Source organism: Heloderma suspectum, chromosome 2, assembly GCF_057233095.1.
Source record: "Heloderma suspectum isolate Gila_16-S chromosome 2, 16-S_ref, whole genome shotgun sequence".
Taxonomy (NCBI): Eukaryota; Metazoa; Chordata; class Lepidosauria; order Squamata; family Helodermatidae; genus Heloderma; species Heloderma suspectum.
This window is the reverse complement of record NC_139459.1, coordinates 278,544,174-278,556,472: the sequence shown is the minus strand read 5'-3', so window position 1 is coordinate 278,556,472 and position 12,299 is coordinate 278,544,174.

Here is a 12,299-nt window from a genome sequence, read left to right as displayed (position 1 = left end):
CAAGGTTGAAACACCTCTCCTAAGGCTTCATTACTGAGAATAAGAGCATTAAACGAAAAGATGCTGGTATTTTTGGCCCCACCCCTTTTGCCTTCAGCCCCACTCACCACTGGAATGTGGCCCCTGAGAGCTGCTCCAAACGGAATTCAGCCCTTGGGCTGAAAGGGATTCTGCACCCCTACTTTATGAGGACCAGCCCAAATGCCTCAAAATAGTGAGAAAGCTTTCTAGTTGTTGACAGCTCTTCATCAGGCTGCATGTCAATCAAAAGTGGGGTGTGGGAGAAGCATTAGTCACAGTCTTAAGATGGCACATAGGAAGAGATTTTGGATGATCCTAATAAAGGTATTGCCTGATTTTCAGTTTTTAGTTGGATTAGGCGACATATGGGCAATCCCACGTGTGGCCCTTGGCCACTCTCTGTGCGGCCCTCCAGCCCAGGGGTGCTATGCCCACGTTTCCTGCTGCCCAGCTAATCAGCCATCAGCTGGGAGGGGGGCAGGCAGAAGATAGATTGCTGCTCCCCCACTGCTATTAACAGGGGGAAACTGCAATTCTGATTGGGACTGCTGGCAGAGGAGAGTCTTTAACCTCCTCAGATGTTCTGCCTGTCTTTCCTCCCACATAACATTACAACATTATTTCATTTACAGCTCTGTTACTCCTGCAGGTAACAGAATGCCAGCCCAAGATGGTTTTATGGATAATAGACCTTATTACTGAACAAACCTAATAACTGTCTGAGGGGATCACAAAGAAGACAGACAGAAGTGACTTGTGGTGCATGTGCAGAGTTCTTCAAGGTTATAAATATAAATATATAACCTTGAAGTCAGATATAAAATTATATATCAAAGAACAGCAGATGCAGAATACAGTGTGCCCTGGGAAGATGCAGTTCAGATAGAATTTGAGAATCAACTTAGATAAGGAGGTCTGGAATCCTATGCACACTTACTTGGGGGAGAGGCCATTGAACTCAGTGGTATTTGCATTTATGTATACATACGTAGGCTAGGCCATAAGAGCAACACTTGACCATAAGCTGTTAGTACTACAGCTAAGAAGGCTGACACTGTCATCAGTTAGTATCTGATAGTCAATGACGTCTGTCTGTATATCCAGGGATCTCCCTGCCTGCGTATTGTTTTATTGTTTTTGTTCAAGAGGTCTCTATAACAGTTCATTTTAAACTCATTGGATTGGATCCAGACTAAGCCATACTAGTAGACCCATTGAAATGTATGGGACTTAAGTTAGTCATGACTTTGGGCAATGGGCATATTTAGCCTTGAGAAGAGAAGACTGAGGGGAGATATGATAGCGCTCTTCAAGTACTTGAAAGGTTGTCACAGAGAGGGAGGCCAGGATCTCTTCTCGATCATCCCAGAGTGCAGGACACGGAATAATGGGCTCAAGTTACAGGAAGCCAGATTCTGGCTGAACATCAGGAAAAACTTCCTGACTGTTAGAGCAATACGACATCGGAACCAATTACCTAGGGAGGTGGTGGGGTCTCCCACACTGGAGGCATTCAAGATGAGGCTGGGCAGCCATCTCTCAGGGATGCTCTGACTTGGATTCCTGCATTGAGCAGGGGGTTGGACTCGTTGGCCTTATAGGCCCCTTCCAACCCTACTATTCTATGATTCTATGAAATCCTATTCATTTCCATGGTTCTACTCTAAGTATGACCAAGTCTGGAATGGATCCAACCTAATGTCTCCTTATAATATGCATATTAGCTATTCTCAGGGGAAAAAAATGTTCAGTCAAGATTGTTTCCCATTTCCTTTATCAATATTATTGCATAGTTATATTTGCTATAATAAATCCTCCTAGGTACCTCTCCCCACCGCTCAATTTCCCCCAACCTTCCTCCCTTTCCCCATTCCACCTACTCAGTATTTATTTTCTGTTGTTTTGAACCTCTTACTGTAACTTTGGCTTTTCAGGTTTTGCCATAGAGATCGTTCTGTCAAGTTACATTTTAAAAATCCCCCAAGAAACGGGTGGTACATGGGTTTTTGTTACTGAAACTTTATGCCATTTTGAACAGATGAGCAGAGGACACTGTACTGATGTACAGAGCTGATATGTATGAGCAGTGATAATATATTACTGGCATATGAAGTTCATTTCAAGCAGCTCTATTTCAGAAAAGTTGTTGAAAGCTGCCTACATAGCTAGAAAAGTTGATAACACATTTCAACAATAAATGAATGGAAACCTCCGAAGTCTACAGCAAGACTGTTCAAATACTTTCTCTAGGAGTTCCACGTGACCAGAAAAAAAACAGGCTCATGTTCCTTTAACAGCAACTTAATATGCAAGAATTAGTAGGTGATGCTGGCATGCCACGGTGATGAAACATTGTCACCTGCAAATATCGGAAGGACAAGTTGTGGTTAAAGGTATAGGAACAGGGGCTGGTTTATTTATATATAACTTTCTTTAACAAAAATTTAGAAAGGATTTTGTGATGATCTATGAATCATTACAACAGGTTGTATCCTGTTTGAATGCTTTAGGATCAATCCACTAGTCAGGTAAGTTCATTCCCCCTGTCCTACATCCCTTTACATTTCCACGTCTTGAACACATGTAGATATTTTGCTCCTATTAATAATGCTGTATCCTTGGGCCTCATGCATCTCATGTATGCCCAGCATATCTTCTGTCCTTCCTTAACAAGCATGAATCCTAGGATTACCAACTGTTTTTCTGGCAGAGTTCCTTGGCCTTTTACAGCTCTGTGACAAGCAGAAATTCAGCAAGTGAAGTTTTTCTAAGTATGGTAGAAGAGGAACAATGCAGCCAGGCCAAAAATCACCTTAGCTCAAAGGTTACCCAACCTGCTGCCCTCCCTATGGGTTGAACTACAACTCCCATGGGATGATGATGGGAGTTGTAGGTCAACACAGCTAGAGGGCAGCAAGTTGGGGAAGCCTGCCTTCTTTGTTTGGAGTACAGCTTGCCATAGACTTGCCATTGCTACATGTCCTTGGGTACACCAGCTAAGCTGACTGAAGGTTAGGTTAGCCATTATCTGAGAAACAGCTGTCTTGCAGCTGTGTCCAGATATAAATTAGCATCCTGATGATAAGGGCAGTGCAAATTGATACTGACTTGACTATAAGTAATTTTGGGAATGCTGAAGCTGTGTAATAGAGGGCCCTTTGGTGCAGCTTCTGGGAGGAAGGTAATAAGGCCAAGGGCAAGGGTGTTCTCCAGACTTTCCTTTGAAGTCTGTTTATCTTCAAACATATTGCTGAGATTCTGGCTGCTCATACCCTTTGGGTATGTTGCTTTCATGTTAGCCTTTCTCAAACAGCTTCCAAAATATAACCATTAGTAATACGATTTTAATCAAATAGTCTTGACCTTAACAAATCCAGAAGTCAAGTTAGGCAACCATGATTTTGAAATCTACATTAGGTCAACGCTGTCAAAAGGGTGACAGGAGAAGAAGAACTAGACACCACTCTGCACCAGTGGAAGCAGTGGAGCTGTGGAACCGATTCCAGGTACTTGAGGATGAGACTGGAGGACAGCCTGCAGAGGAAGAATTACAGGGGAACCTGCATGAGAGTGAGCAAGAGGCTGAAGGTCAGTCAAGCAGAAGCGATGAAACCCAGGCCTACAACAAGAAGAAGAGAAACCCAGGCCTACAACAACAAGAAGAGAAACCCAGGCCTACAACAAGAAGAAGAGAAGAGTAGTCGTCGTGGGAGACTCCTTGCTGCGTGGGATCGAAACCCAAGTATGTTGCGAAGACCTGTGGACTCACCAGGTATGTTGTCTCCCAGGAGGATGGATTAGAGACATGACTGAAAGGTTGCCTGCACTCATAAAGCCCACTGACAGGTATCCCTTTCTTCTCATCCATGTGGGAACAAATGATACCGCCAAGCAGACCTATGAAGAAATCATGTCAGTTTGAAGCTTTGGGAAGGAGACTCAAGAACTTTGGGGCCCAGGTAGTTTTCTCATCCATCCTTCCAGTAGTTAGAAGAGGGATAGAAAGGTAAAGAAAAATACTCTGAGTGAATGACTGGCTATGAAGGTGGTGCCAGCGCAGAGATTTGGATTCTGGGACCATGGGCTATACTTCCTGGAAGACGGGCTGTTGGCAAGGGACGGGTTGCACCACACAAAGGCTGGGAAGAATGTTTTTGGCCACAGCATGAAGAACTTTATCAGGAGGGCTTTAAACTGAGTCCTACAGGGAAGGGAGATGTAAAGTTGGGGGTAACAATGGATGAAGACTCATGCACCGCAACAGAGAGAACAGCTCTGATAGCGCCCAATAATAGTCTTCAGAAACATGTAGGAAGAAAGCCAGGCTATGAAGCACATGGTCTTCGATGTCTATATACTAATGCCCAGAGTGTGGGAAACAAACAGAATGAACTTGAACTCTTAATACAAAAGGGAAATTATGACTTGATAGGTATAACTGAGACTTGGTGGGATGACTCTCATGACTGGAATACAGCAATTGAAGGATATAACTTGTTCAAAAAGAACAGGAGGAACAGAAAGGGAGGTGGGGTTGCACAGTACGTGAAAAATACATATCTCTGCACAGAAATACAGGAGGATGAGCTTGGTAGCCCCATCGAGAACATCTGGATCAAAATAAATGGAGCAAAGAATAAAAGGAACCTGGTGGTCGGAGTCTACTACCGGCCACCCAGTCAAGGAGAAGACAAGGACAAAACTTTTGAAAAGCAAATAGCCAATGTTTCAAGGAAGCATGATGTAGTAGTAATGGAGGACTTCAATTTCCCCGATATTTGTTGGGAGACAAATTCTGCAAAACATGGCCCCTCCAGGAAATTCCTGACTTGTGTGGCAGATAACTTCCTCCTACAGAAAGTAGAGGAAGGAACTAGAGGATCGGCTATCCTTGACTTGATCCTAACCAACAGAGGTGACTTAGTGGATAAAGTAGCAGTTACAGGAATTCTGCGGGAAAGCGACCATGTTATACTTGAGTTCTTGGTTCTAAGGGAAGCAAAAGCCGAGTGCAGTCAAATGCGTACCCTGGATTTTAGGAAAGCTGATTTTAATAAACTCAGAACAATGATAAGTAAAGTCCCATGGCCAGAAATTCTAACAAGAAAAGGAGTCCAAGATGGGTGGGAGCTTTTAAGAAAGGAAATTCTCAAGGCACAATTACAAACCATTCCAACAAGAAGAAAAGGTGGAAGACAACAGAAGAAGCCACTGTGGCTTCACAAAAAGCTTAGGGATGACCTGAAAACAAAAAATGACACATATAGGAAGTGGAAAGAAGGCCAAGCAACAAAGGAAGAGTACAGGCAGGTAGCACAGACTTGCAGGGATGGCGTCAGGAAGGCTAAAGCTGAGAACGAGCTGAGGTTAGCGAGGGATGCTAAAAACAACAAAAAGGCTTTCTTCAGCTACGTGCATAGTAAAAGGCAGAGGAAAGAAATGGTTGTTCGGCTATTAAATAAGAATGGTAAAATGATAACAGATGACAAAGAAAAGGCAGAGGTGCTCAATTCCTACTTTGGCTCAGTCTTCTCCCAAAAGAGGGTCTATGACCCCCCTGGCAAAGGTGAAGTACAGGCTGAAGGGGCAGGATTGCAGCTTGAGATCGATAGGCATGTGGACAAGGAACACCTAATTACTTTGAATGAGTTCAAATCTCCAGGGCCAGATGAACTGCATTCTAGAGTAATAAAGGAACTGGCAGAAGAACTCTCAGAACTGCTGTCTATTCTCTTTGAGAAATCATGGAGGATGGGGGAAGTGCTAGATGACTGGAGGAGGGCTAATGTGGTCCCTATCTTCAAAAAGGGTAAAAAGGAGGAACCTGGGAACTACAGACCAGTCAGTCTGACCTCAATCCCTGGGAAAATTCTGGAGCAGCTGATAAAGCAATCCATCTGGAAGCACCTTGAAAACAATGCAGTGATTACTCGAAGCCAACATGGATTTGTCAAGAACAAGTCCTGCCAGACGAATCTGATCTCATTTTTTGATCAAGTCACCTCCCTTGTGGACCGTGGGAATGCTGTAGACATAATATATCTCGACATCAGCAAAGCTTTCGACAAAGTGCCCCATGATATCCTGATGAGCAAACTAGCTCAAAGTGGGCTACATGAAACAACGATCCAGTGGATCCACAGTTGGCTACAGAATCGGACTCAAAGAGTGCTTATCAATGGGACCTTCTCAAACTGGGAAGAGGTAACAAGTGGGGTACCGCAGGGCTCAGTCCTGGGCCCAGTGCTCTTCAACATTTGTATTAATGACTTGGAGGAGGAGGTGCAGGGAATGCTGATCAAATTTGCAGATGACACAAAATTGGGTGGGATAGCTAATACTTTGGAAGACAGAAACAAGATTCAAAGTGAACTTGATAGACTGGAGCGCTGGGCAGAAAACAACAGAATGACATTTAATAGGGATGAATGCCAAGTTCTGCACCTAGGAAAAAGAAACCTAATGCACAGTTACAAGATGGAGGATACGTGGCTCAACAACACTACAAGCGAGAAGGATCTTGGAATTGTTGTCGATCACAAGCTGAATATGAGCCAACAATGTGATGTGGCTGCAAAAAAGGCAAATGCTCTTTTGGGCTGCATTAATAGAAACATAGCTTCCAAATCCCGGGAAGTACTAGTTCCCCTCTACTCAGCACTGGTTAGGCCTCATCTGGAGTACAGTTCTGGGCACCACACTTGAAGAAGGATGCAGACAAACTGGAGAGGGTTCAGAGGAGGGCAACAAAAATGATCAGGGGACTGGAAACAAAGCCCTATGAAGAGAGACTGAAAGAACTGGGCATGTTTAGCCTTGAGAAGGGAAGACTGAGGGGAGATACGATAGCGCTCTTCAAGTACTTGAAAGGCTGTCACAGAGAAGAAGGCCAGGATCTCTTCTCGGTCATCCCAGAGTGCAGGACACGGAATAATGGGCTCAAGTTACAGGAAGCCAGATTCTGGCTGAACATCAGGAAAAACTTCCTGACTGTTAGAGCAATACGACAATGGAACCAACTACCTAGGGAGGTGGTGGGCTCTCCCACACTGGAGGCGTTCAAGACGAGGCTGGACAGCCATCTTTTAGGGATGCTCTGACTTGGATTCCTGCATTGAGCAGGGGGTTGGACTCGATGGCCTTATAGGCCCCTTCCAGCCCTACTATTCTATGATTCTATATATATATTCCAGCTGTTACTCAGAATGGTCTCTATCTTTAGGTGAAATATACAGGTTCCTTGGAAAAAAGAGAGAAACTAAAAAGTTTTAATATTTTTTAAAAATTGGAGATAATTTTAGTTGTGTACTAAGTTAAAAACAAAGTGCATAGAAGACAACTTGGGTAGTTTTACTTAGTAGTTGGAAGGAGAACATTTGAGGACATCATGCAAAGTTGGTGTGGGGTGGTTGTTATTTTGGCTAATTGATATATCCATCAATGTGCTGGTAGGAACTTCTGCCTTAGTTGCCATTGGCTAAAGTATTCTGATGTCCTAGGTAGGTTAAGGAAGATAACAGGCCTGGCAGCAGTATGTGGTAACCTTGGGCTGCTACAGTTTCCCATTGCCCCAGCAAGACCCATTGTTGACACCTGCTTTATGCGCCCCCGCCATTTGAATCCCTCCCCTCCAATTATCTGATCAGCTCTGAGTGGTTGGTTCTGGGAGCCACCATTTTAATTTCCCACAATGCCACCCAGTGCTGATTTGGAGTGCTGCCACCTGTTGCAGCTAGATAAGCTCCCCCACCTGGGGAGGGGCGGGGACTGATATAGGAGGTCCAAAAGACACTTTCCTGAGGGTCTCCTCAAACTTTGAGCCAGCCCTGGGCAGAAAGAGGCATCTTATGGTAGAGGAGAGAGGCCGGAAGCAGCAGTGGGCCAAGAAGTCAGGGGCAGAGGAAGTAGGGGACTTGGGAAAAGGAAAAAGTGGGGTCCAAGGGATGTGGCCACTGAGAGAAGGGAACTCAAATAGCAGATGGAGATTGGGGAAGTAGAAGCAGAAGCAGAATGAAAGGGAATGAAAGTGGGCAAAGGAGTGGTAGGTTAAGAGGAACAATGGGAAGACACAAACAGAGTGGCATTTGGAGGAAGATGGGAAACGGAGAATAGGTGAATGAGGCAGTCAGCGGAGAAACAGTGTGGGAGGCACGGCAACTTCATCCTGTCTCAGGCCTTTAAGACATGGCCACTCTCTCTGGGTGAAAACAGCATATAAGTGGCCAGTTAGCACATCCAGAAGTCTGTTCCTAGTCCCATGGGGGTTGAGCAATTGTTTCTGTGCACATAGATCACATTCCTGATCCAAAACACAGGCGCTCACTTTCCTGAAGAGCTGCCAGAGCCTTGCCTCTGAATGGTGCCTACACATTAAAAAGCTCTGAGACACCGAGACAGGGACGATGGGGCTGCTGTGGCTCCAGCCCATTTCTTCCACCAGTTGCCTGCTCTGGGGCAAAAGTGGTCCTGCCAACCACTGCAAGTGGGAATGGTGAAGGCAGGGACCACTGGATGAATGGGGGGGGGGGCACAATGTTTCTATCCTGTCTCAGTGGCCACTAGAGTGATATAATCAGCAAATGCACGAGGAAAGGAGCCAAGGGAACATGGAGCACGGAAGCTGAGAAGACCTTCAAGAAGAAAGGACAAGGAGCAGAGCTGAATGGGACTGGGTGCTGCAGGAGCCCCTGGAGCAAGGGGAGAGGGTAGAAGGTCATGACCCCAAGGAAGCTGGAGGGGGGATAGGCTCAATGTGCACTATGGAGTATGTTTATCTCTGTGGGTGCCACTTGAGGATCTTGGGCACATTCTTGAAATGTCCCCTAGTCAATGCTGCCATTGTCCTACTGTTCCTGCAGGCGCAGGCCGGGCTCCTGCTGCCCCCAGCCTAAGGAATGCAGAGTGCTTCATTCTGCCCTTTCTCTGTGCTGACTCTGGGATTCTCCAGGGCATTAACACTCACTGTTGCTTGTCAGGCTAATCCCATTGGAGCAGGAATGAGAGAGCCTAATTGCTGGGAATAAGGGAACCCCACCACTTGCTTTTTTACGGGGGAGTAAGGGTGGACTGCCTGGAAATCTATAGCTAGGGGAGCTGGCTGATGAAGCTGTCCTTGGCAGCATTTTCTCACACCAACACTAAAAGACACAGTGCTGTCATGGCAGTAATTGCTGGAGGCGTAACAATAAGAGCGAGTGCCTCCAAGAATCTCCCCCACTCGCCCCCGGACAGGGCTTCTCTGCCTTTAAGAGTAAGAATTCAGAAATTTATTTTTCCCAAAGTAGAGAAGCAATTAGAAGCTTTGCTTGTAGGATTTCCAGATTCAGCCAGGCATGCTGATGTTAGAGGCACAAGAGCCTTGCCAGGAAAAGACTTGGCATCTCTCATCATGTGTTAAGAAGGGCTGCTACTGGCCTGCAGCACAGTCACACACCGAGTAGGGACTGTGTCTCGCCCCCACCTGTTCCTACACTGCTACATTCTTTCCCCACAGAAACAATTTCTTTTCCTTTGCTAGCAGCTGAGCAAACACTCACTGCTTTCCCAGGCTGTTTCAAGCTGAGCAGAGGGGGAAATATCAGCAGTAGGTTTCCGTCAGGCCCCACAAGGCTGAAGCAGCAATGATATTTTAATTGATAGTCACATCTTGGGACTAGTACTCTCAATCTTAGGTAGGAGCATATGTGTGTGAAGCTAGGGCAGTCTGTCCCAACCTGCTGCCCTCTCGATGTTTTGGATGTCAACTCCCATCAGCCCCAGCCAGCATGGCCAATGGTCAGGAATACTGGGGGTTGTAGTCCAAAACATCTGGAGGGCACCAGGCTGAGCTAGGGCATCCAGGACTATGGTGGTCCAATGCAAAAGAGGACTGGGCCCATGCAGCTTTCATAGTTGTGTAGAAGAGGGAATTTCAGAAGGTGTATCATGCATGACAAACTACACCTGCTGAAATCACCTTTTCTCCACAGCCATTAAAAGTGTAGGAGCCTGGTCCTCTTTTGCAGTCTGGCCACCCTAAGTGGAAATTGAGAACAGGAGTCAAAGAAGGTGGTCACAACCAAGTACACAACCAAAAAGAAGGCATGGGACTCTGGACTAGGCTCTAAGGGAAGTATGGCAGAGAGGCCTGATACTCAGCGCAATGTTCCAGATCAATTTCTCACACCAAAGAGCTCAGGCTGAAGAGCTTAGGGGGTCTAGGGGTTCGATAGGGAAGAAGGGTGTAATAGTGGAGCTTGGGAATTGCCTGATATTTCCTGACATGCCAGAACTGTCTGCTAGGTTCTGGCAGTAGGCCCTGAAGCTCCCTGCTCTCACCAACTATCATGGTGACCTGGCCCCTGGTCTCCAGAAACCAGCATTTGAGACCCACAATACCTGACCATCTTCATCTGGCAAACATTTTCTTTCCAACATAGCCTCTGTTCTGGAAAAGATGGCCACGGAGCTCCCGCTAAAGATGGTACTTTAGCACACACACAAAACGCTGCGTACTGTGAGACATAATAATATTGCAACAGGAGACTTTGAAAGACGTCATATATTGAGCTGCTTTGTGTACCAGGCAGCCATGATTAGAAAGGGCACAGTGCAAGGCATATGTGTGTATCTGGTGGTGGTGAGCTATGTGTATTGAACAGGGTGGCCTCTGCATATTAGGAAAGCTGGTTTGTAATCATGGTTGTCAGGCAGTGTATTGGGCTTTGCACTGGACTTTGGTGGATGGGCAGAACAACATGCATATTTATTAGTCCCAGCAAATCAGGGTCTGTATCTGGGGGAAATAGCTGAAGTTGAACCGAATGCAGAGGCTCAGAAGTGATTGGGCAGAATGGCAGCAGATCTTGTGAGTGTCTTTCTCTGCCCTTGTCTTGCCGTGTTCTCTGCACATCTCCTTGTGTGTTGCTCCTCTGGGGTATTTTTAGCTGCTCTCTTCCCCCCACCCCTTCCATAGGTCTCCTGCACGCCTCTTGTCTGACTCAGTGGCACCAAAATCCCAGTCCCTGGAATTGGACTGAGCTCATCTTACAGCTCTGTTTCATTGTGTGTGAGACGTGCCAAACTCTAGGGCAGCAGCGTGCAGGACGGCCAGCAGTGGTGGGAGAGCAGACATAGAACTGTGCTGGGGTGGGGGCACTGTGGATCAGGAAGTGGGGGCTTCATATGATGGGATCTCCAGTGTCCAGCTCCAACTGTGCTCTATCCACTGCAGCTGCACTCTGAAAGGAAAAGGCTTGGGTGCTTTTGACCTGAATCACTAAGGGAGCAGTTGGTTATGTATGTGCCATGTCTCCCTAAATAGAGAAGCCATATGGATGCTACGTATTTGCCTAATAAGCCCCCTCAGCCTCAGTTGCAGAGTCTTGCTCTCATTTGTACAAAACAACAAAAACAACTTGGGGAAACCAGACTGTTAGCAGCCCTCAGAAGGTGGCAAACTAGACTGTCATGCAGCTCTGGAGGGTTCTTCAATGCTGGAGACATAGTAGGTGAGAACAGTCATTTCCCTGTATCAAATGTCTTTTTTTTTTTAACCAAACAACAGGGCAGGGGGAGCTGAAAAACAAAAGAATGCTATAAATCAAAAATCACTATTAAATGAATTCTATTTTTAAGTCAATGTTATGGTTGGACTGACTAATTATACATGCAGCTGCCCAGGGATATTAACTCTGTGCACACTGAACCCCGCATCGAAGAGCAAACTCGTGGAGTGACAGGAAGTGACAGGATTCGTGGAGTGACAGGAAGGGACACTGTGTCTAAATTTCAGATTTCCACGTGTTCCAATGGTTACTCAGTCAATAGCAGCAGAAAAAAGAACTATTGCCGTGATCGTTTTTATATCAGGAGAGAGCGACTTCACCATTGGCTGTGCTGTCTAGGGCTGATGGGCGTTGCAGGTGCAAACATCTGGAGGGCCACAAGTTGCCCACCCCTGCTTTACATAAATGGTTGAGTTTGTGGCTGAGGAGAGATTGGAAGTGGAGACTTTCTATCTATATGTTCAGATCAGATGGTCAAGTGACAACACAGCGATTGCGTAAGACCGACTCAGCAGATCTTTTGGGGTGCTCCTGAGCTTAGTGTAATGATGGGACAGGAAAGCCTGTAATAGTGGTTTCAGCTGACAATGACGGACAGTACCAAATAAACATTGCCCTGATATATGATTACATGATCATTGCGTGCATTGGCAGCCCCGCCAAGTCATGCATCATGGAGATAAGTGAGCACATCCTACATGAACACAGAAAAGAGATGGATAAGCTGGCCAC